This window comes from Schistocerca americana, chromosome 8 (genome assembly GCF_021461395.2).
Source record: "Schistocerca americana isolate TAMUIC-IGC-003095 chromosome 8, iqSchAmer2.1, whole genome shotgun sequence".
Classification (NCBI taxonomy): domain Eukaryota; kingdom Metazoa; phylum Arthropoda; class Insecta; order Orthoptera; family Acrididae; genus Schistocerca; species Schistocerca americana.
Genome location: NC_060126.1, coordinates 172965455 through 172991877, shown reverse-complemented (window position 1 = coordinate 172991877; position 26423 = coordinate 172965455).

The window sequence follows — 26423 nt, the reverse complement described above, 5'->3', positions numbered from 1 at the left end:
ACACTCTACAGTCACAAACGTGTAACGGCTCTGTACAGAACATACAGGGTGATCAAAAAGTCAGTATAAATTTGAAAATTTAATAAACCACGGAATAATGTAGATAGAGAGGTAAAAATTGACACACATGCTTGGGATGACATGGGGTTTCGTTAGAACAAGGAAAAAAAAACAAAGTTCACAAAATGTCCGACAGATGGCGCTGGACAGCAAAACGTCAGTAACTGCTACCGTGACGTGTGAGACGTACGTCGATATGTTACAGAATCGCATCATCCCCAAACTGGCTGATAAAAACCTGCTGGAACGTACGATGTTTATGCAGGATGGCGCTTCACCCCATATTGCTAGACGCGTGGAAGATCTCTTGCGCTCGTCGTTTGGTGATAATCATGTGCTCAGCCGCTACTTTCGTCATGCTTAGCCTCCCAGGTCCTCAGATCTCAGTCCGTGCGATTATTGGCTTTGGAGTTACCTGAAGTCGCAAGTGTATCGTGATCGACCGACATCTCTAGGGATGCTGAAAGACAACATCCGACGCCAATGCCTCACCATAACTCCGGAAATGCTTTACAGTGCTGTTCACAACATTATTCCTCGACTATAGCTATTGTTGAGGAATGATGGTGGACATATTGAGCATTTCCTGTAATTAACATCTTCTTTGCTTTGTCTTACTTTGTTATGCTAATTATTGCTATTCTGATCAGACGAAGCACCATCTGTCGGACATCCTTGAACTTTTGTATTTTTTTGGTTCTAATAAAATCCCATGTCGTTCTAAGCATGTGTGTCAATTTGTACCTCTCTATCTACATTATTCCGTGATTTATTCAGTTTTCAAATTTATACTGACTTTTTGATCACCCAGTATGTACCCCAACACCTGGTTGGCTAAATATTACTTGAGATGGCATGCCCCTTCTTTCTTCTAAACGCAGCCTGCTTTTCTGCTTACAACTAACTGAACTGATCCATACGAGACACTGAGGTTTCCACGATCGCACTTACAAGCAATGCATGCAATGAATTATACGCGGTACGGTCACTTTAATGTGACTGCCGCCTACGTTCGACGTCCACGTACAATAACTGCGCTGAGGCAACTGTGGTGTACCACGGAACGTAGACGACAGGGGCGAATGAGGGCTGCGGAGATGTTTATGGGCGAACAGACGCGCAACTGCTGAGCATCTAGCCCACGGACTATCAACAGTTTCTCCTCAAGGACGGTTCTGCGAACATTGCTGCGTATTCGGCTCCGCAGCAGATGCCTGGTTCATGTAGCCTTGCTGACTTCTGTTCAATGCCGACAAAAGCTGGAATTAGAACGCCAAACAGCAACTGGACGCCCACCGAGTAGCGACAGGTGGCCTTTTGAGATGAATCACGTTCAGGCCTCCATTGTAGAGATGGTCGTTTGAGTGTACGGCTTGAAACGCCTGATAGCAAACACCCTGAAACAATCGTCAGAGGGTTGTGGCCTGCAGAATGTTTTCATGGCATTCCCTGCGTGATCCCGTCATTCTGGAAGGCATAAACGCGCACCTGTCCTTGGGCATCGTGTCAACCCCTACTTGCGGTTTATTTCCCCTCGACACGGTGGCATCTACCACGATGACAATGTAACGTGTCACACTGATGGCAGTGTACGTGCATTGCTCGAAGAGTGTATCGTACTCTACTGGCCACAAAGCTCTCCGGATTTAAACCCCAATCGTGAATCTGTGGCAGCACCTCTATCGGGCTGTTCACGCCACAGAGCCTGGACACTTCCCTTGTTGAGAGGCCTTCCTGGCACAAAGTAACAACGCGGACGCGATCGAATCGCGATATTGACCGTCTAGGCATGGTTGAACTACAGACAACACGAGCCGTGTACCTCCTTCCTGGTGGAATGATTGTAACTGATTGGCTGTCGGACCCCCTCCGACGAATAGGCGCTGCTCATGCATGGCTGTTTACATCTTTGGTCGGGTTTAGTGACAGCTCTGAACAGTCAAAGGCACTGTGTCCGTGATACAATATCCACAGTCGACGTCTATCTTCAGGAGTCCTGGGAACTTTTTTCGATGTGTATATATATTCCTAGGGAATAAAAGTGCAGATATTATTATTAGTGACTGAGGACGCTGTACTGAACAACATTACATCACTATTTACTTCATTTGCAGACTAATAATTGTACTTATTAGGAGTAGTATGCGTAGTATGCTTTTAGGTACGTTAGTATCTCCAAGTATATGTGGCAAGAGCAAGCCATTAATGCTTATTTTCCCCTGGATAACAGGTCAGCTGTCGAAGTGTGGATGCCTGGAGGCAAAAAATTTAGTCTATAATGACAGGCTGAACCCACCTAGTTCAAAATGGCTCTGAGCACTATGGGACTCAACTGCTGAGGTCATTAGTCCCCTAGAACTTAGAACTAGTTAAACCTAACGAACCTAAGGACATCACAAACATCCATGCCCGAGGCAGGATTCGAACCTGCGACCGTAGCGGTCTTGCGGTTCCAGACTGCAGTGCCTTTAACCGCACGGCCACTTCGGCCGGCTCAACCCACCTAGTGGTGCAGTTACGACTGTGCAGAAAACATTAGGTAATAAATTACGTGACGTGTTCACAGGATGATTGTTAGATTCAGTAAAGAGACAGCTGACATAGTAATGTAGCAGTGATGACAATATCTGTACTTATACGCCAAAGGAACCTAGCGCGGTGGCAACAAGAATGGAGTTGGCACTGCTCCACATCCTTGTCGGTATCTCCCAGAACCTCACTGAATCTCTTCTGCACGACTTGTAGCGCTCCACGCTACAAAAGATGGGTGTTTACACTCTCGATAGGTGCTCTCATTAATGTAACTGGACAGTGTAACGAACATGAATAGGCCGGCCGCGGTGGTCTCGCGGTTCTAGGCGCGCAGTCCGGAACCGCGCGACTGCTGCGGTCGCAGGTTCGAATCCTGCCTCGGGCATGGATGTGTGTGATGTCCTTAGGTTAGTTAGGTTTAAGTAGTTCTAAGTTCTAGGGGACTGATGGCCACAGCTGTTAAGTCCCATAGTGCTCAGAGCCATTTTTTGAACATGAATAAATGCGGGTGATCAGACAGGATGCTTATGTGTCACCTGTCAGAATAGTATCTAGACGTATCAGCGGTCCCATATCACTCCAACTGCACACCATTACAGAGACTCCACCAATTTGAACAGTCCAGTGCTGACATGCAGGGTCTATGGATTCACGAGGCTGTCTCCATATCCGTACACGTCCATCCACTCTATACAACCTGAAACGAAACTAGTCCGACCAGGTAACATGTTTCCAATCATCAACAGTCCAATGTCGGTGTTGACGGGCCCAGGCGAATCGTAAAGCTTTGTGTCGTGCAGTCATCAACGGTGCATGAGAGGGGCTTCGGCTCCGAAGGCCCGTATCGATGATGTTTCGTTGAATGATTCGCACGCTGACACTTGTTGATGGCCTAGCGCGGAATGGTTGCAAATCTGTCACGTCGAACGATACTCTTCAGTCGTCGTTGGTCCCCTTCTTGTGAGATCTTTTTCAGGTTGCAGCGATGATGGAGTTTGATGTTTTACCGGATACATGATATTCACGATACACTCGTGAAATGGTCGTACAGGAAAACCCGCACTTCATCGTTACCTCGGAAATACTGTGTCCGATCGCTCGTTCGGCGACTGTAATACCATGTTCAAACTCACTTAAATCTTGATAACCTGCCATTGTAGCAGCAGTAACCGATCTAACAACTGCGCCAGACAGCTGTCTTGTATAAGCGTTGAAGACCGCAGCGCCGTATTCTGCCCGTTTACATATCTCTGTATTTGAATACGCATGCCTATACCAGTTTCTTTGGCACTTCAGTGTTTATAGCAATATAAACTGTAACACAAATTAAATGATTTCTATAACTGTCTAATGCTTGTGTAAAATAAGGAAGACACCACCTCAGTGTCCGATTTTAATTTTAAGCAGCTGACGAATGAGCAGTAAGTTTCATTAAATTTCACAACTATGTTTTAAACTGGGGCATTTCATATCTCGTGATAACTGCAGCGTAGTCTAGGGAGTCGGTACTCTGTTGTTCTGGGAACATCGCTGAGCTCCTGCTACAAAGAGCGAAGGCTGTTCCGTAGATTTAAAAAACATCACCAAAACTTGAAATAAAAATTGCTATGACTCCTGCGTGCTGTTCCGTATCAGAACGCACTGTAAAATGGATTTAAAACTACTTCGAAAGCTACGGAACGGAGCATATTGAATTAATATTAAGACACGTCACACAAATTTTCACGCTCAACAATGGAGGACCGTTTGACTGTCTACTTAACTAGCAAGCCGTCCGTTTATTACTGTTCTTAATACTTATATTATGATCGGAAGCTCACCTCCTACACTAAAAAAACAAAGTGTGAAACAGAACTGTATACCGATAGATCCTCTTCCACTGTAAAGCTTTAGGACCATAAAATTCGCTTTCTCTCTTTCGGTCCACAATGATCACTTAAACTGTTCGTTTTGCTACAGGGGTGATCTGTGATGTGATATTGCTCTCGCAACATGATTGCTGAAGATTCTATTAGATTCGACGTCTCTTCTGTATCTTCTTCATTCCGCCGTTTAACGCGTTGAATCTTTTAAAATCTCCTTACTTTACTCCCTTCTTTCTTCTCCTGTTGTCTTCTACCCTTGCACTTCCTCTTCTGCATCGATCTATAGACCAGTTATTCCTCTTGGAATATAACAGACGGTAGCCATTGTAATGCATTCTGGAACTTTCCTAGCTCTACTCGCATTTCTTCGTAAATAATGAGGTTCTCAGACTCTAAATTACTGTTTCTCTCTCCTTTCGAAATACTTCTTCTTCCGACACTGACAGAAATGTTTTTTCTTCAAAATTTAATGAAAGATTTCCCGATTTTTACTGCACTCACAGCCAAGGGTCTACAGTCATCTAAAAACCACCTCGAGCAGAGGTCTCTTTCGCTAATCACTTGTCTCTCCCTTTCACTCTGAAAATGTAATATATAAATTACATCCTACCGGCCCAAGCTTCCAGAAGTACAAAGAAAACATAAGAAACCACGCTGTGATAACTATACAACGCAGATAACATCAACTTAAATAACAAAATTTCGTTACATTTTCATGCGTAAGACCACTCAATATAGTTCAAATAAAAGAAGAAAGACGTATATAAGTTTACTTTGCTTCCTAACAGATACTGAATTCGTCAAACACTGTCACCACAATACCAAAGGAAGGCCAAAGTTATCCAACACTATGATATTTAATTCTTACCTAACATCCACTATATGGCTCATAAGACAATTAATGTTCTCTTAATGCTTACTAAATACCAGTGTATCAATATTAAACCCAAGAAGATTTTCTACAGATCTTTTTAGCAGTGGTATAGTAACATATGCTAGTTTTAACCAAGGAAAAATATTTTAATGCTAAAAATATTAATTAGTAAATGTACAGTGATGTTGTAATCAAACTTCAGACTGTATTATTTTTCTGCACGGTGGTGTAGGAATGTTATAAGTCTTAAAATAGGTTTCAATATTTTGGAAACGGATATTGCAACAGTTTCAGTTTTAGGTTTAGCAGACGTAATGTTCTTTAATCCTAATGTTTTGTTTTCTATAAAGCACACCAAATACTCGTGGTTTGGCACCAATAGTTAAAACGGTTAGCGCAGGAATATTACAAACAAATAAGGACCAAAAATTGGAAGCCTGAAGTAAACTATGGTTAATTATTTCAAATTTGGAATCATTGTTAGTATGCGGCAGACATGGATTTCGCGTACACTATTTACTATCGTACATACAAGGTTAAAAAATACTGTGAACTTATAGTGCTGACTATTCCACTGAATTTTAATTTCGGCCTTCATGTCTCACACACCGAAAGATTTGCCTAAGTCATATAGATGGTTCAAAAGCTAGAGAGAAAATTTGTGGATGATTAATCTAAAACGTTTGACATGTCATGATAACTATAATTTAAAATGTGTGGTAGATCGTATTCACGAAACTATTCGCACTATCATATTCAATTGGAAATACTTCAGTGTTAGAAAACTACAAACACTAGAAATAATATGCATCACTTTCGCCCAATACAATGCGTCGCGTTCAGCCAGCTGGTTGCACCGCCTCTAAGCTAAGTACGCAAATCCATCTTAACGGTGAAGTGCGGCGGGCGGAGGCGGGCACCATTTTTTAGCCCCCCATTGTTCATCCGGCCATAAAATACTTCGCCACCCATGATGGCAGCCGCGGCGCCACTCAGAAAGGACATCGGACTCCCCTCCCGTTGATTGAGACAATGGCCGCTGAATATTCATTATTAAGATATTACGGCGCTGTCCTCAGAATTAGCGAAAAACGGGACTGGCTCGGTAGATTGCTCCTTTGTTTTCGGCGTGGATCGTCTTTCGTCGCACGAGGTACTTCTCCGAGAAAGTTTCTGTAACACAGTCAGATGGACGAATTTTCTTCTTGTGCGAGTGCACGCGTACGTCGACTCGCTCATCGCAGGGACTTTGCATTAATTTTCGGACGAAAAAGTCTGTACTGAGGCAAGGAATCACTGCTATTCGCCGTTGGTGATGTTCGTGAAGAGCTGAAAAATCTTTACAGACATTCTGTGTGTTCCTTTCACGCACCATTAACTTTAATTCAGTATAAATGAAATCTAAAAAAGAAATCTTGCATCGCATCAGTCTCCACCGTATAAGAGGAATTTAATGATCACACTTTTTTTTCATCAGCCGGACGCGACACACTAAATTATAGTCTTCGGCAATCATATAAATAAATTAGCTAAATTAACTAAGGAAAACGGTGAGGCGTACTACCCATTTTAAGCGCCTCTGGTGTTATGGAACCAGATTGTCTGGCGAAACTAAATTACGGTGAATGAATTAAAATCGAACAATAAAAATGTTAAAGTATAAAAGTCGCCGTTTCACGAATCTTTAATTTCTTGCACTCTCTTCGCAACAGATTTACACATTAAAGATATTTGCGGTTTTATGATTAAAATAAGATTCAAACGAACTTAAATTTCTGTAACCACAATACAAGCAACAAATGCTGTTACAGTTCATTCTTTGCCTCTTGGTCAATCGTTCTGAGGGAACTCTGGTGAAAATGTCTAGATGACACACGCAGAGATAAGCTATACGAGACTTCCTGTTGTTAAGATATTTTTACGAATTATTCATTCATCTGAATTTTTGGATCCGTGAACAGTGTTCACCGCAAAAAGAACTACGTTTTTACAGAAAGTATTCCTTCACTATCAACAGCTCATTGCTATAGTAGATGAAAGACGACTGCTTAGAATAACTGTGAAGGGATCAGTTGTTTTTCAGGTTGGTCGACTTCCTGATAGTATTTTTACGATCGTTCAAAATACGCAGATAAGGCTGCTTATTAGCGTGTTGGTCCGTCCTTCGGGTGCAGTACAATAGATATTCCGTGTGGCATGGAAACGACAAGTCCTTTCCAGAGGTAGGTGGCACGAAATGTCTACGTACAGATCACACAGTTTCCTCAAACTACGGGCTCGTGGTTTGTGGACGCGGATCTGGAGTCTAGGTTACGCATGTGTTTTATCCGCTTCAAATAAGATGGATTTGGTGAAAAAGACAGCAGACCGAAGTACCATGATTCTGGCCTAGTGACCCGGACAGTTGTCCTGCTGGGAAGAAATCAAGGATTAAAAAGTTTATACTTTAAGTGAAATGATAGTTAATCACAATATGTTTGGTATGTTACCACATGGTGCATCTGTGAGGGCAAAAACAGTGAAAATTGTAAATTTTTTCGGAATTTTACGACTTCGAACCTCTTCACATGCTGAACACATGGTTTCCAGATGTTAGATTACTGAGCACGGGACGGGCAAGATAACAGTAGAGACGAGTCGAACCTCTGAGCAGTACTAGTTACTGAGTCGAGCACCGAAGGTGTTGTAACATGGCAGAATCATCAGCTTGGATAGCGGATGTGCCGCTCAGAGATTTCTGTCTCAGATGTTCCGTGATGTGTAAGTTGAGGATAAAGCATAATTTTCAAGATGACCATACGGAGAGACAGCACTTAAAATAAAAAGGTAATTTACTTAGAGTTTATTACCTGCAAGCGCAATTTCAGTAATTATTGGTGTGCAGAGTTCATTGTATGTAATGACAGAAGGGTTTATAACGATAACTATCAATTATGTGTTCAGTATTCTAATTAGCCTCCCACATTTAGATTAGCCAAACAGTATTGCATTAGAAATCCAAGAAAACAAATTTTGTGGTATAAATGTTCTGTTGAAGCAGAAATTATAGTGTATGACAATGCGGAGGAAGACAGTGCTGATTGTTCATATTAATTTGAGTTTACTTTTCGTGTCATTAAAGCACTAAATATAACTTCAAAGTACTTCCTTTTGTCACTTATAAATATTTCGCAAAGCATATCAAAGATACGTAATTTGTAATGTAAGGCCTTGCACTTTTGCGTGAACAGTAATACATAATTTTCAAAAGATAAACAAGAACTAATTTGTTAAAACAGCAATTTCAAATAAATGAGAATAAGAATGTAAACAGCCGCTTAGTGACTTATTTCAGTTCAGTGGCATTGCAGTCACAGAGAGTGAAGTTTTGTGTTGTAAGTTAAGAATTTCTTGCAGAGCCTAAATGAATATTTTGATACAATATTAGGAAAATTTTCCAGTTGGTGAAATTTCATGTTAATTCAACACCCATGATTCTTGTAATAGCCCACATACAGATTACGTAACAGTTAGGAATTCTGAGGACACTTGTGAATCACTCTTTTTATGCAATCGTCCTAACAGACAGACAGATGCATTTCAAATTAATTAAAATCACATCCCTAAAAAGTAATATGCATAAATAAGTTCATGTTCAAATGTAGCGTAGTTACGCTGACTCTAGACCGCATCTGTAATAGGAATATAGAAGTTAGTTTTCAGATTGTTAGCGAAAAATTGTGTTACACAGTTTCAGCACACAACTTTCACCAGTTAGACGCAGAATGGACGCAGGTGGTCATCAATAATGTTCATATAGCCCACAGCTGTCCACATAGTCCACAGCTGTCTTGGTGTGTGTGTGTGTGTGTGTGTGTGTGTGTGTGTGTGTGTGTGTGTGTGTTGGGGCTTACGGGCGCTCAACGTAGAGGTCATGAGCGTCCTGACACACAATAAGAGGCACGAATGTGGACAAACTTAGTAAAATGGAAATTTACATGCAAAGAAAGCGGGAAAAGATGAAAAATGCTGTACAAGAAAATAAAACGTAAGGAAAACGAGAAAAGAGCTTCAAGGATGCCACGGGAAATTGTCACTGGCTGGCCAGTTACGTAAACCCTGAGCACAAATTAAGACCCTCTCCCTAAAATCTTTATGAAAACATTGGACAAGTCACAGAACTTTAAAACTTTAACCACATTCGTTTGAGTATGGTCAGAAAATATAACGCAATCCAATAAAGCGTGGAGGCCACAAGCACCACACATTGGAGGGTCCTCTTGCCGGAGCAGGAAGCCATGCGTCATAGGACTGTGGCCTATCCGAAGCCGAGTGAGGAGAACCTCGTCTTGTCTATGGGGCTGGAAGGGACTACAGCACACCCGCATTGTGTGCTTGACTAAACGGAGCTTATTGTCAGTCATTTCCAGCCACTCATCCTCGCACCGACGCATGGCTCGTGAGCTCAACAGCGAGGTGAGTGCGTGCAGGGGGATGCCACACTGAAATACTTGCGGATCGAGACACGCCTTCTTCGTTGCGAGATCTGCCCTTTCGTCCCGAGCAATGCCGACATGCCCTGGAACCCAGCAGAAAGCCACCTCCTTCCCCAGTCGTTGTAGTTGGAGGAGGGCATCCTGAATGGTCTGGACTATTTTATCTGCTGGATAAAAACGTTGCAATGAGTGATGGGCACTTATTGAATCGGAACAGGCAAGAAATTTAGAACGCGAAGAGCGTCTCATTTGCTCCAGTGCCCGCAAGATCGCAGACAATTCTGCATCAAAGACAGTAAACGCTTGAGGGAGTCCGACCTTGAGGACACGATCCGGAAAAACAACATAGAAACCAATAGAATCCCCCTGTTTCGACCCTTCCGTAAAAACAGCTACATAGTCGTGATGCTCGGATAAAATGGCAGAAAATTTTGTATTAAAAACAGTAGCAGGAGTACCGCACCAAATCTAAAATAACTATGGGCCTCTCCTGTAACCTGGGTGGCAGGGGGTTAAACCCTTGGATTTGGGGCTGTACGGGGTGCACACCGAGAGAATCTAGCACATGTTGCACACGGATCCCAAACGGCATCGTGGCTTGGGGACGGTGGGAAAAAAGGCGGTCCAGAGGCGGATGTGCGACAGTATGGTGAGCGAGTGAGGTTGGAGCTGCATGAAACTTACAAACCTGATGCAACAGGAGGAGCTGCCGCCGGATGGAAAGTGGCGGTTCCCGGCTTCAGTACATGAGACTGGCCCGATAAGCACCCGTGGCAAGTCGAATCCCCGCATGGTGGACAGTGTCAAGGCAAATAAGAGGGCCTCGCTAACCCATACACCGTGCACCGGTAGTCCAGTTGCGAACGCACAAATGCCCGATAAAACTGGAGGAGACGCGCCCTGTCCGCTCCCCAAGACCTGTGGCTGAGGTACTTGAGGATGTTCAGTGCCTTCAGGGTTCTGGTTTTCAAATCTCGCAGGTGTGGCAACCATGACAATCTGGAGTCAAAAATCAGACCCAGAAACAGCATTGTGCCTCTAAATGTAGGATAGGTTCCCCTACATGCAAGGCAGACAAATTAAAAGGACGACGAGAACGATTAAAACACGCACTTATCTGCAAAAAACTGAAAACCCGACTTTGCTGCCCACTCCTCTAACCGCCGCACTGTAAGTTGCAATTGTGGGCTCACCGTTGCAACACTAAAGGAGGAACAGGAAACAGCAAAGTTGTCGACAATTAAGGAACACTGTACTAGACTCCTTACCGTAGGTGTTATTCTGTTGAAGGCTATGGAAAAGAGGGTAACACTTAAAACACTGCCCTGGGGGACACCATTCTCCTGCTCAGATCGATCAGACAGTGTGTCACAAACTTGGGTCCGAAAAAACCTGTGAGACAGGAAAGACCAAATGAAAGTGGAGAGGTGTCCACGAAAGCCACATTCATACAGTTGTGCGAGAATGCCTTACTGATATCAAATAATATGCCGATACAGTGATGCTGACGGAGGAAAGCCTGCTGAATAGCCGCCTCTACGACGGTCAGGTTGCTGGCCGTGGACCGAAATTTTCAGAATCCACACTGAGAGCGGCTAAGAAGTTGCCTGGTCTCTAACAGCCAGACCAGACGACAGTTAACCATCCGTTCCAGGGCTTTTCACACACAACTTGTCAAGGCGATACTCCGATAACTATGGGACATGTGCGGTCCTTTTCTGGTTTGAGGAGAGGAATGAGAATTGCCTCCCTCCACGAGTTGGGGAAGACGCCTGTCTGCCATATTAGATGAAACATTCACCCAATACTGTTCCTATCGCCTTGTTCCCTTTCCCCAGGGAATTTTTCAAACATCCCTGCTCGTGGTGGATCCCATATACGGAAGTGATCATCGATCTATACTGTAACAAGATACGAGAATCACAATTTCATTGATCCACGGCCGAAGCTCGACGATCTCGTGCCCACTGCAGCCATAACTGACTATGTCATTTGGTCAGCAGGGATACACCTAGAGATCTTCTGCTACCTATGTTGATGTATGTTGCAAGGCGACTACAAAACACTTCTGCTGGCACTAGTAGTGTACTCTGTCGCCAGATCTGCCACAGGTAAACACTTACCCTACCATAAAGCCAAGCAAGCCTTCGATCTCCACGGTTTTTGATGCGACAAGGACGTTCTACACCTTGTCGCCTAATCGTGGTTTCGTAAGTGTTTAATCAATTTCGGCAGATGCTCACAACACTAGAGCAGTTTTGCCACTTCCGAGATGCTTGTTCCCAGGTACCGGGCCATAACAATCTGTCCTTTGCCTAAGTTACTTGTGTCAATGGATTCCCCAATTGGCGCCCGTATCGCCGCTGGACTGATTCCCATTCTGCTGCGCTTATATAAACTATCCAGCCACATGATTGTGACCACCTGTCAAAATGTTGAATAACCAACTTCTGCACCGCCGACCACTGCAAGATATGCAGGAAGAGAGAAGTCAATGAGGTTCTGGAAGGTACAGACAGGGACGTGGAACCATGGCGACTCCAGTGCAGTGGCCAGCTGTGTTAGCTTTGTCGACTGATGATCCATGGTGCGCACACCTCATCGAGATGATCGCACAGGTTTCGATTGGGTTTTAAAACTAGTAGACTGGTGGTCAGGACTGTACTGTAAGCTCATCTTGGTGCTCTTCTCATCACGCAAGTATACTGAGAGCTGTATGACACTTTGCATTGTCCTGCTGGTAGATTCCATCTTGCGCAGGAAAAAACAAATAAAATGCATACTTCTGCTAATCCAGTGTGCCTTTCAGAATGACTATATCACCCACAGATTGCCACAAAAGCATTTCCCAGATGTTAATGGTCCCTTCCTCGGGCCTGGACCTCTACGACGATTGTTGCAGGGTGTTTGCACACCAACGACCATCTGCCGATGGACCATAAAATCTAATTCATCTGAAAGGCCATCTGTCGCCACTCAGTGGACGTCCAGTTACGTTATCAGCGGAGACATTCCAGCCTTCGTCGCCGATGAACAGCAGGCAGTCTGCTGCAGAGGCCCATACGCAACAGCATTCACTGAACAGTCGTTGAGTAGGCACTGTTGATGGCCCCTGGTTTATCTGGGTGGTCAGCTGCTCGACATCTGCACGTCTGTTCGCCTGTACGTATCACCGCAGACGTCGTTCATCTCTGCCATCTATGGCTCGATAGTACACCGCAATTGTCTCGGCACCTGTTTTGGATAGCGCCATTTTGCCATGCACGGAATAATTTAACCACGGCGGCAAGCGAACAGTTCACAAACTTATCCATTTGGGAAAGCTCCACCTTTGTCCTGAAAGCCAGTTATCATACTCTTTTGTAGATGAGGCATATCGTTCCTTCAACCATAACGACGACGGTTGCACTGTTTTCACCGTCCACCCGACACGCCTTATATACCCTCCAGTACTGGCGCTGCCACCTGTCGTCTTTGAGCAGTTGTTGCACACTCACGTCGAATATAGCGGTGGTCCAAATGGTTCAAATGGCTCTGAGCCCTATGGGACTTAAGATCTGAGGTCATCGTTCCCCTAGACTTAGAACTACTTAAACCTAACTAACCTAAGGAGATCACACACATCCATGCCCGAGGCAGGATGCGAACCTGCGACTGTAGCAGCAGCGCATTTCCTGACTAAAGCACCTAGAACCGCTCGGCCACTGCGACAAGCAGTGGTGGTCAAATTAATATGACTGGACCGTATTCTTACTCACCGTGTCACGCTGCCGCGGTAATCAGTTCCGCAGTTGGCAGTGATCATAATGTGTATATCACAGTAGTTTAATGGGGTTCTCAAGTTGATTCCGTATTTATAGATTTCAGGAAAGCTTTCGACACCGTTCCTCACAAGCGACTTCTAATCAAGCTGCGGGCCTATTGGGTATCGTCTCAATTGTGCGACTGGATGCGCGATTTCCTGTCAGGAAGGTCGCAGTTCGTAGTAATAGACGGCAAATTATCGATTAAAACTGAAGTGATATCAGGTGTTCCCCAGGGAATCGTCCTGGGACCTCTGCTGTTCCTGATCTACATAAATGACCTGGGTGACAATCTGAGCAGTTCTCTTAGGTTGTTCGCAGATGATGCTGTAATTTACCGTCTAGTAAGGTCATCCGAAGACCAGTATTAGTCGCAAAGCGATTTAGAAACGATTGCTGTATGGTGTGCACATGGCAGTTGACGCTATATAACGAAAAGTGTGAGGTGATCCACATGACTTCCAAAAGAAATCCGTTGGAATTCGATTACTCGATAAATCAATTCTCAAGGCTGTCAATTCAGCTAAGTACCTGGGTGTTAAAATTACGAACAACTTCAGTTGGAAAGACCACATAGATAATATCGTGGGGAAGGCGAGCCAAAGTTTGCGTTTCATTGGCAGGACACTTAGGAGATGCAACAAGTCCACTAAAGAGACAGCTTACACTACTCTCGTTCGTCCTCTGTTAGAACATTGCTGCGCGGTGTGGGGTCCTTACCAGGTGGGATTGACGGAGGACATCGAAAGGGTGCAAAAAAGGGCAGCTCCTTTTGTATTATCACGTAATAGGGGAGAGAGTGTGGCAGATATGATACGCGAGTTGGGATGGAAGTCATTAAAGCAAAGACGTTTTTCGTCGCGGCGAGATCTATTTACGCAATTTCAGTCACCAACTTTCTGTTCCGAATGCGAAAATATCTTGTTGAGCCCAACCTACATAGGTAGGAATGATCATCAAAATAAAATAAGAGAAATCAGAGCTCCAACAGAAAGGTTTAGGTGTTCGTTTTTCACACGCTCTGTTCGGGAGTGGAATGGTGGAGAGATAGTATGATTGTGGTTCGATAAACCCTCTGCCAAGCACTTAAATGTGAATTGCAGAGTAGTCATGTAGATGTAGATGTAGATTACAGATTTAGTTTCAGGCAGATGACAACACCTGTTACGTTATTTCTCGATAGCTTTCCCGTTCTGTTTAATGTTTGAATCTACAAAACAACGCAAATAAACGGGAGCGACAATAGAGATCGCTTTGTATCAGCTTCTACTATTTTGAAAACTTTGTATTCTTAGAAAAATAGAGAGGAGCAAAATGTAACACTACTTTCAGAATCATGCTTTTTCATATTTAAAATCTGAGTTAAGCGTAACAAAATATCGGACAAATGTCTCATTTGATGCCACCAATGAAGCTGACAAAATATTAGAGTTCCGCACGAGTTCACTGGGCGGCCAGCAGGATATGTCTTCGGCTTGTACTTGTGATAAAGATAAAATATGTTTTTATGATACATTCATTGATACACTACATTAAATTTTATGGAACACTGACGCATGTTTTCTGAATGGTAGGTGTGTACAGACCATATTCGAATCAACAACGACACTTATTAGGTTTTACAAATACTGGGAATGACAGCGTAAATAAGGAAGTTTAGCTTCTTTACTAAACTTTATAGCACCAAATGGGTACACTTCCGTTACATAAAACGATGTAATCTGATCATTATTTCTCTGTTGGAGGTGGACCAATAAAATGTAGCACGCAGGTACAAAATTGTCAACGAAACGTGGATACTACTCCGTTTCTAACACAATTCTCATATCTAGGAATCACTACGTCTTGTCACTTTTGGACAATTTGGGCATATAATTTCGAATTAAATGTGTCATGAATTGTGTAGTAATTTAAATTAATTTGGTTTAGTTATGAAAAGCCATAGAGGATTTGCTCATATCTAGGTTGGTCCCTGTGCGCAACGGCCAACACAGAACGATAGGAAGTTGGCTGAAAATCTGCCAACCATCTTAAAATTTGTGTGTGAATTTCTATAAAACACATGATTACACGTATTAAAGTTTATTACACTTACATTAATAATGCCTTTAGAAAAATATCGCCATAGTTTTGCAAAAATCAGCACGATTTACAATACTCTGATATTATTAGCACGTGACCCTTAGCAGTTCTATTCACAAAAACCTCGCAATAGTAAGAGGAACGTAAATTTGTCTGATTTGTGAAGGGCAGAAGCGATTTTCAACGCAGCTACTAACTACCTAGACGGTATACTACTCCATCTTCTTCAGTTCGACCAGCCGGAGTGGCCGAGCGGTTCTAGGCGCTACAGTCTGGAAACGCGCGATCGCTACGGTCGCAGGTTCGAATCCCGTCTCGGGGATTGATGTGTGTGATGTCCTTAGGTTAGTTAGGTAGTTCTAAGTTCTAGGGGACTGATGACCTTAGAAGTTAAGTCCCATAGTGCTCAGAGCCATTTAAACCATTTTCTTCTTCAGTTCACCAAGATTACCTGTGAAGTCGAATCCACCAAGTCTCTTTTAGCTGTAGAGATTACCACGTCCCGCCGGGAAATGAGCGACAATCCTTTGCTTATCGAAAGTTCTGACAATGGCATCACTTCCTAAGCAGCGCCAGTCAATAACAGGGTGGCCATCCTTCCCACTTTGTCAGCTTTTTCTACTACGTTTTAATGTTTCCTTACTTTCAGTTCCGGTTTTTTCGTCTCATTCTGACTAGTCTCTATTGTAAGCTACAGTCTTCGCTAGCCACCCACCTGGAAGGAGCGTTATGCGGCCTTGCTGCTTGCAGAAACCCACCTGCTCTAATGTCCTGGCCTTCGGGATGGTCGTTTTCGAGAATTGCACTTCCTGACGTTCACGGGACCAGTCCTAACCAGCAAAGAAAACACAACCCACAGAAACCAAGTGCCTAGCTTCTTTAATTTACTGTAAATAGCTGCGTAGGTTGATTGTGCTGTTACAGTACGCACAGCAACTTCTGTATCCACGCCTAGGTGCACATGTTCCAGTTAAATAGCTGTGGACAGTGAGACATCCGACGATGAATAGTGGTAAGCGTAATACTAGTAACTTTTTTTACAAATGTTCTGGTGGAAATAACGCCCGATTGTTAGTTGGCAGTTGATTATTTTGGCTTATAGGGAAGGAGATGGAATAAAACGATTTTTTTATTATTGTTTACTTTTTCATGAAGCGCTTGACAGTTGCGCAGATTAAAATCTAGCTGACTGCGCAATTAGGCGCTGCTCAAATGGCTCTGAGCACTATGGGACTCAACTGCTGAGGTCATTAGTCCCCTAGAACTTAGAACTAGTTAAACCTAACTAACCTAAGGACATCACAAACATCCATGCCCGAGGCAGGATTCGAACCTGCGACCGTAGCGGCCTTGCGGTTCCACACTGCAGCGCCTTTAACCGCACGGCCACTTCGGCCGGCTCAATTAGGCGCTGCATTTAAGACACTTGTTTCTTTGCTCCAGCGGGTCTCCTGACCTTTCATTGCCACTAACTGACGACCTAGCGTCCACCTCAGTGCTGGCACCCCTACCGAAAGCGGTGGTTTACTACTTATATCGAACTCGCATTCGGAAGACGAAGATATTTGAATTAGAAGGAACGTCAGCGTTGGTCGTAATTTTGATGATTTATTGACAGCAAAATCGATTTTCGGTCATATAATGATCATATTCAGTGCTTTAGCGTACAAATTAAAGCTTGTAGGCACTGGTGTCAAGTTATTATCAGTAACAAAAGCTATGAAACGATCAACAGTTATTGTGATCGTTTCATAGCTCTTGTTACTGTTTTCTCTTCTCAGAACTACAGATGATTCTGCTTTTGTGGAGACGTACGCACTACCTTTGAAAAACTGGAGAGGGATCACTGGTCGCAATGCCAGCAATATCTCCAAACCTAACTATATCTAGGCCTGCACTAGCAGAGCAGACCCTCCGCGTATGTCCAGCACCACATCAGACACCAGAACCCCCTTCTTGTTGCCGCCAAACGTTGCAATTCCTCACAGATGTATCTCTACGCGTTTTCGGCCAATCAGGACTCTGAAATTTCGAGCGGTTCTCCCAACTTTCACGGGCGCGCCGTATTTGTGTCCCGTTACAACCATTGTACAGCCGCAACGGCGGGAAGCAGTCTCTGTCTGTTTCGCATGTACTCTCTCTCTCTCTCTCTCTCTCTCTCTCCCTCTCTCGCACCTGTGTGGTCCCAGGCTCGCCCGGTGCCCCCCGCGGCCGCTGGTGACATTCTGCCGCCAAAGCAGCCGCAGTGTGAATCTCCGGCCAGCCGCCGGCCACCTCACTTGTTCTTCACAACAGCACTTTCCTGTGTCCGTCCAAACCACCTTCTCAATGATAATATCAACAGTTGGTATGTCGGTATTAGTATTGTTTTGTCTAGCAGCTATACCTGTCCACGTGTATTTCTCATTTTTTTTTTTTTAATAAATCTCATTAAGGTGCCAAAATCTGCCACCTTAAACCCCTGAATACCGTGCCTGTCAGCATTTCAAAGTTCACTACCATTCAACAATCGCAGGCCGTTGTGGCTGAGCGGTTCTAGGCGCTCCAGTCTGGAACTGCGCTGCTGCTACGGTCACAGGTTCGAATCCTGCCTCGGGCATGGATGTATGTGATGTCCTTAGGTTAGTTAGGTTTAAGTACTTCTAAGTTCTAGGGGACTGATGACCTCAGAAGTTAAGTCCCATAGTGCTCAGAGCCATTTGAACTGAACAATCTTTGACTCTATTCCAAAATCCAGTGATCAGTGCAATGTGCAGTTTTGTTCATCTTAGTGACGACTGTAGACGTGGCCGTCATGTAATCTTGAGGTACTGTTGATACTGTCACTAATACTGTGTGAGTGGAGGTTTGCGTCTGCTTATATCCGCATGTAGCAGATGGATATAAACTTGGAAACCATTTGTGTGATATAAGTCGGAAGAAGAATATAGTCCGTGCTGTAAAAGACTTCTGCACTGTCTGGCCAAAATTACGCTCCTGTGCCAAACTACTTAAGGATGAAAGTAACTGCCAAGTAACGTAGTTCGATGAAACTTGGATGACACACAGAAAGAACTACTACAGTTTCATATATTTTCATATAAATCTGTATCCGAAAGGCAAGTAAGTACGTTCTACCTTCCCTTCCTCTCCTCCCATGAGCTGTCACTCTTTTTATCACGCAATGGACGCTAAAAGAAATTATTTTGGTCCGGTAGTGGACAGTTCGAGAGTTGACACCTCATAATTTACTTTAGTGATAATTTGATTAATTAATATCCCTAAACCTGTAGGCACAGGGACAGGATATTAAACGTAGTACTTTAATTATTGAAATGATAAGCGAATTGGTTATCACTATGAGATTTTTTCCATAGAACAAACAGATAATTCACTATCCAAAATAATGAATCTGTAATATAACTGACAAGAAAAAGGTGTATGAGAATGAATTGTTGGCAAAGTCAGGTGGAACCACTGCACTGTGGGTAGGACGCAATTTCAAATAGACTAAAAGCTCGAATACGCCGTGGAACAGTGATCGAGTAAGATTATCCGTCTTTAGTTTGATATATGCATATAATTCCTGATGCGCGCTCAGTGCGATGGCGCACAAAGCTGAAAGCGTCAGCGCTAACACGCAAGTGCCTCCTTTGCTGGGGCTGTGAATACTTTACCGAACTGTGAAGTCACGTGTCGTGGGTCATAGCTGTTAGCACTCGGTTGCTCTGCAGGCTACAAACAGGGCTACCGATCTCCGTTACGAGTTGCTACCGACAAGTCACAGATTATGAAAATATCTTATTCCGACAGACGAATTTCGAATGGGGTCTGCGAAACACTGTATGGGGTACTGTGACAGCAGTCACTCATATGTCGATCAAGAATTTGATTTTCTACACCACGGTGAAACTCTCTGGCGGGCCAGAAGAAATGCCACGACCTCTCTCTCTGCTGGCCCGGATGAGACGCCTTGAAAAACTTTGTTATGCGCAAAAACTCTGGAAAATTAGCGCTCCTCAGTCCCTCCATGTTTCTATACTTCCAATTGAGGCTGTGCTAGGGATCATAAGCTACTCGTTTCTGTACTGTACGCCGTGCTCAACCCCTCCAAAAACATCACGTAAAATCCAGCTCCAATGGGGAGAGTTGCCGGAAAATTTGAGCGATGCTCTACCACGTCAGCATGAACCATCTGTAGTCTTCCAAACATCTCGCTTCTTTTTGCCAAATGCAGAACAGAGGCGTGAGAAACTGCATCTGAGAGCTGCAAAACAGCATCTACGTGTGGCGCCATTCTGTCGGACATCTCACGCTGCAGACATCATGTTCTGAGAACGCCTCCCTCACAATGCACATGCCTGGCGCCGAGACGGTGACCAGCACGCCGCTCTCTGCTGCCAAGATATTTTGTGAGGCGCCAGCCTGTCGTTTCAAACCCCTGCCGGGCCGATGACCTCTGCGTCTCGGCTGATACAAAGGTGCACGGCTGACTGTTCCCCAGGGGTGGCCTCTGTCGGCATCCCACTACCGTCACCGACCGGCCGACTTCCGGGAACCCTCTGGCCCGACCACACGTGATTCTCTGAAGCGCACGGCTCCTCGCAGAGCGGCCACACACACACATTCGGGAGAAAATTATAGAAACAAGACCAGAGCCGACACCAAATTTAATCAGGGCAAATGAAGTTAGTGTCCTCGGTTCCCGATCACATGTTATTCTATGATCTTAATCGGCTTGCTCCCACCGAGAAGATTTGGAGTGGTGATAGAAATGAGGGAAAAATGGAAGGAGACAAGCCAACAAGGATTTGGCGTCCTTTACAGTATAATGCAGAAGTTAACTGAAGTAAATAGGTAATGAGACGAACAGAAACGACACTTTTTCACAGACAATAATTACACTGCAGAATTCGCAATTTATGTTGGTCCCATGGACATTACAATAGGTGGGACATGGTTCTTAATAGAGTGTGTGATCACCACGGACAGTAATGCAGTCTGTGGAACGTATTTCCATGCTGGCCAGAAGATTCGCAACGAGTTCTTATGATAAGGCGTTCCATTCCTCCATCAAGCCGATTGACAGCTGCTGTACGGTCGTTGTGCACGTGTACATGCTGCTACACGTCTTTAGAGCCCATCCTACACGTGTTCGATGGGGTTTCAATCGGGGGAACTGGTAGGCCAGTAAATTTGCCGAATATCCTCCCGTTCGAAGAGCTTCATAAAAATGAGGTCAGAGCCGAATGCAGCTCTCAAAAGACTCTCATGAAAAGGAGTACTGTGTCATAATATCGTTGACTCGTGAATGTACCGTATTCAAAGATTCGGAGATTAGTATGCCCATGCAGCTTTATGTCTCTGTGTACCTAACACCTCGACCAACAAAACGATCATGTTCGACAATGCTGGAAGCATCCTCGTATCGCGAGAGGTGGACGGACGTAATGCACACAGGAACAGAAGTTACTTTACGATAATACCCTGATAAGAAAGATTCTGTTTAAGCAACTGCTGTACATAATGGAAGATGCATCTCTGTGTAGTGACCAATATGTGATACTTAAGAACGTTCACCGTCAGGAGGTCATCATCTTGACCCAGAGGAGTGTGAGTTGTATCGACTCATTAACCACCTTAATATCTTCATATAGTTCTGGGAAACTGTCACTGCTTGTAGTTAGGGTCCCGGTTTAACTAAAGCGACCACCCATGCGTGCTGGTTCACTGACGATGTTGTAAAGAAGGAAAATTGCTGAGAGTACAAGAATCGACCTTGGGATATTTGACATATATTAATAGGTTTGAAAATTTTTTTCCGAATTACTAATCTAATTAAAGTGCTGCTGCAGCCACTGAAACGACTGGTGGATAAGAGGACATTAACTGAGGGCAGTTCGCGGCTCGTGGTCTTACGGTAGCGTTCTCAATTCCCACACACGGGATCCCGGGTTCGATTCCCAGCGGGGTCAGGGGTTTTCTCTGCCTTTCATCATCATTTCATCATCATTCACTCGCAAGTCGTCGTAGTGGCGTTAAAGAACTTGTGGAGCGGCGGCCGAACAGCCCCGCGAGGGGTCTCCCGGCCACCAATGCCATACGGTCATTATTACTGAGGGTCGCCGGCAGCGTGGCAATAATACTAAGACCATCTAAGAACCCGAGTGTGCACAGGCCGAAAATTGATGTTACAAATTTATATGGTTGAAAAGTACATTTCGTGCCTGCAATATATATAAATCATTAGGCCACACTTAGACTTCTGTAATACTGTTTGACACTGAATTTAGTTCAATTTAGCATAGGTAGAAAATATAATGGCGCAACTACTAAATATAGACAGTCAAAAATATATCAAGATTTGTGACATATTTGTGCGCTTCTAATTTGTAGCTAGAACCATTGACGTTGATGTTTGTTACTTTGGAATGACAATAAATTTAAGTGGGACCGATTATTTAAACGGAGTGAGTGAAATATTTTCGCAGTAGTTAAGCTGCTTCTCCCTACGATTTTATGCAATTTCCGAGAGTATGATGATTTCTATTAATTGGCTTTCTTCTGGTTAGTCCGATTCTGACAGTTATCTCAGGGCTTAACAGATACTTAAAGGTAGCTACTTTAAGATGATGGTGACAGTTAACAGCTAATACTCAGAATAGCTACAGCCCCTACAAGGGGTTCCGACACGAGTGTCTTTTCAGTTAGTCTCATTGTGTATTTCTTTGACTTACCTCCTGAACTATACTGCAGCAGTTCTTTCTATGTAAGGTTCAAGTCTCACAAAGCTACGTTACTTGGCAGCGACACATCATGCGAAATGTTCTTTCGAGGTTTTGCACACCAGTGTATACTGCGCCTTTCTGGAGCCTGCCCTTCGTATGTGGAGCCCTTTCTTCGTACTGTATCGTCAAAGGGCACAGCACGTGTCTTCTCCGTTCTGGGTACCACAGCCATAAATTTATTAAATTAACGTGTCATTTTTTAACTTGCGCTACATTTTAATTATTGTTCCATTACTACACTGCACAACACAATTAAAAGGTCACGCTTCTAGACGCCATCATTCTCTCTCTTTGAGAAGCAGAAGTTTGAAAATTTGGCTCAAAGGTGCCTACGACATCGTACGTAAATTTAAAAAAGTGTAGCTCCCTGTGACGTCACCTTCAGGGTCAAGGACACATGCAAATAAAAGATCAGAAGCTGATGTGAGGTGGAAGTTGGGTTAATGACGTAACATTGGTACCAAATTTCACCACAATGCTGCACAATGGCACTGTGGACATCGTGCATGATGTGAAATTCTTCACACCCCGTCTCCCCCCTCCCTTTTTTTTTTTTTTTTTTTTTTTTGGAAATTTGTCATAAGTTCAAATGGGTCAAATGGCTCTGAGCACTATGGGACTGAACATCTGTGGTCATCAGTCCCCTAGAACTTAGAACTATTTAAACCTAGCCGGCCGCGGTGGTCTAGCGGTTCTAGGCGCGCAGTCCGGAACCGCGCGACTGCTACGGTCGCAGGTTCGAATCCTGCCTCGGGCATGGATGTGTGTGATGTCCTTAGGTTAGTTAGGTTTAAGTAGTTCTAAGTTCTAGGCGACTGATGACCTCAGATGTTAAGTCCCATAGTGCTCAGAGCCATTTGAACCATTTTTTAACTTAAACCTAACTAACCTAAGGACATCACACACATCCATGCCCGAGGCAGGATTCGAACCTGCGACCGTAGCAGTCGCGTGGTTCCGGACTGAGCGCCTAGAACCGCTAGACCACCGCGGCCGGCTGTCGTAAGTTCCTATGGAACCAAACTGCCTAGGTCATCGGTCCCTAGGCCTACACAGAAGATGTTGTATTTTCACACCGCCACGTCTCGTCACATAAAACACTGATTTGACTAACGAAAGAGGCCAAGAGCCATTTATTTGTCAATTTATAATATTTAACTACGCATTGTAGTGATGTATTTTGACGATTTACAAGGAGAAATGAATCCAGCGCCACCGATGCGCCTTAAAGACTATAGACTAATTTAGCGTTCATGTAAAAACATCGATATTAAAGACCGTTGTGGATTGGCAGGAGCCAACCCACGGAGTTTGGAGGAAGCCGAAAGGCACGCGTTTTAAGCTCACGCAGGCTGGCGTGAGGTCTGGAACACGTCAAGGAAATTAGACTAGCAAAAAACGTACGTAGCTGCTGGAATACTTAACTTTAATCCATTAATGTCGAACGTAGCTCTTGTCTGTGCATTCTTTACAATATCAATAGCAACTGATAATGGCGCCTTGCTAGCTGAAGGCTGTGCTAACTATCGTCTCGGAAAATGAGAGCGTCGGTTGTACAACTGGGGCGAGTGCTAGGAAGTCTCTCTAGACCTGCCGTGTGGCGGCGCTCGGTCTGCAATCACTGATAGTGGCGACACGCGGGTCCGACGTATACTACCGTACCGCGGCCGATTTAAAGGCTACCGACTAGCAAGTGTGGTGTCTGGCGGTGACACCACAAAGACAGACTCTGAAGACATCTGAATATTAAAAAAAACAAGCGCGCAACCCATCGTCCACTGCCGGACGATATCACTCTCTTTTTATCTCCTGTATAATACGGACGCACCATTACATAGGCGTCATTATAAGATTTGTAATTTGTTTAAGTCTATTGAGAAATACTGTTATTTTGTTGCATGTGGCACTAGTAAGTGTGGGAGGGGTTAGTGAATGGACATTTCTACGTGATTTATAAACTTTTATGGATATAACAAACCACTGAGGCTCTGTCATTGTTATTGACGTGAACAGTTGAGGCCGACGTTAACATACTACTTTTATTCCCCCCCCCCCCCCCCCCCCTTGTAATATTTTTCAAACTCTGTTGTAAACTGGCCCTAAGGTACATTTTCAGTGTGAGTGACGGCCTGAAACTTCTTAGCATACGTCACTACTCAAATCGTTCATCGCTCGCACAAAGCCTCGCTGTTTCACAATAGTACGCGGAACTTTGTAAACGGGAAAGGGAACCACGCAAGTATATGTTGCTTCCCCTTCTCAATCTGATGCTCAATAATAATAATATTTCCAGAATGAGATTTTCACTCTGCAGCGGAGTGTGCGCTGATATGAAACTTCCTGTCAAATTAAAACTGTTAGCTGGACCAAGACTTGAACTTCTTTTTTTTGTAACCATATATATTTATTTAAATATATTAACAACGATACATTTTCGTTTTTATATTCTTTTATTTCTCGTTTTCGTCTTATTGTTGTTCCTTGAACCCTTCTAACAGGCCATTTGTCGTCTTGTTTTTGGATAAAGCATTGCAGGACAGACATAATAATTTATATGTAGCATCGACACATTGATTTTGAATTCAAATTTCTGTATGTTCTGCACTTGTGATGCCACAGGCACATTGCGCATTCTGGTTTGATCTCTTCCTCAAGTTTGCACTGCTAGGTGCACCACTGAGTACACCTCATGTCCTCTCGATCGAATTCTGGTCTGCCATACCATATGTGGTGGCTGCGGTGCAGCACCATGAACACTGCTGTAGAGACACCGCAAATGGTCTTCAATAGATAGGGCTCTCGATACCACATGACACACACCCTTAGCCTGCCTCTGGGTGGCACCTTTCAATTTGAGATACACATACATTTTTGAGCGTAGACGTATGAGGGAAAACATCAGCATGATAGATGGAGCAGAAGTGGAAGAATTTTTTTTTAAATATACTGCAGATTAAACATAAATTGAAGAAGAACTCAGGACCTTTGGCTTTCGCGGGCAAGTGCTGTACCAACTGAGCTACCCAAGCACGACTCACGCCCCGTCCTCACAGCTTTACTTCCGCCAGTAACTCGTCTCCTAGGTAGGAGGTAGGTGGCCTCCAGCAAAATCTCAATTCACAATACCACATTCACAATGTTTCCACATAGTCTTCGGTAATGTATCCCGCATAAACACACCACGGAATCTTGGAATGGTGAATTTGTTTCTAACAAACTTAAGAAGATCAGTACTTGTGAGTGGTCGATCTGGTAGGACCGCTAATGGGCTTTTTCTTAGGTGGCCGCTGTGGCCGAGCGGTTCTAGGTGCTTCAGTCCGGAACCACGCTGCAGCTACGGTCGCAGGTTCGATTCCTGCCTCGGGCATGGATGCGTGTGGTGTTCTTAGGTTAGTTGGTTTAAGTGGTTCCAAGTCTAGGGGACTGATGACCTCAGATGGCACCCACTGGCAGAGAGGCACCCACTGAGTGTCATATGTTAAGAAAAAATGCGGATACCGTCTACTATTTCGACTTATTTGGTGACCTGCCAGAAGACGAGTGTTCTACAGTTTTCGGTGCTATCAGGACTTTAATACATACCTCTGCGGTCATCTATACATCATGTTTCTCTTGACGTTTACAAAGAAGAAGAAGCCGACTATATAAGGACGAGCTTTAAACATTCCTGGATCAGTTGAGGTTCAGATGCAATGTGGTATACTTTGACGTTAAAAGAACGATCATCTGTATTGAGTGAAAATTACTTCCCAACAATCGATTTGAGCATTGTTGAATGGAGTATTGCTTTGATTGGACTGGAGAAGTACAACAGCATCGCAAATATCACCGAGACTAACAACAAACTGCACCTGAATATTAACGATGAAAAAGACATTGTAGGAATAGAACCGGGTCATACGATATCGACGATTTAAATGAAGTCTTGAAACTGTCTGGAAAAGGTATTGGAATACGTGCAAACA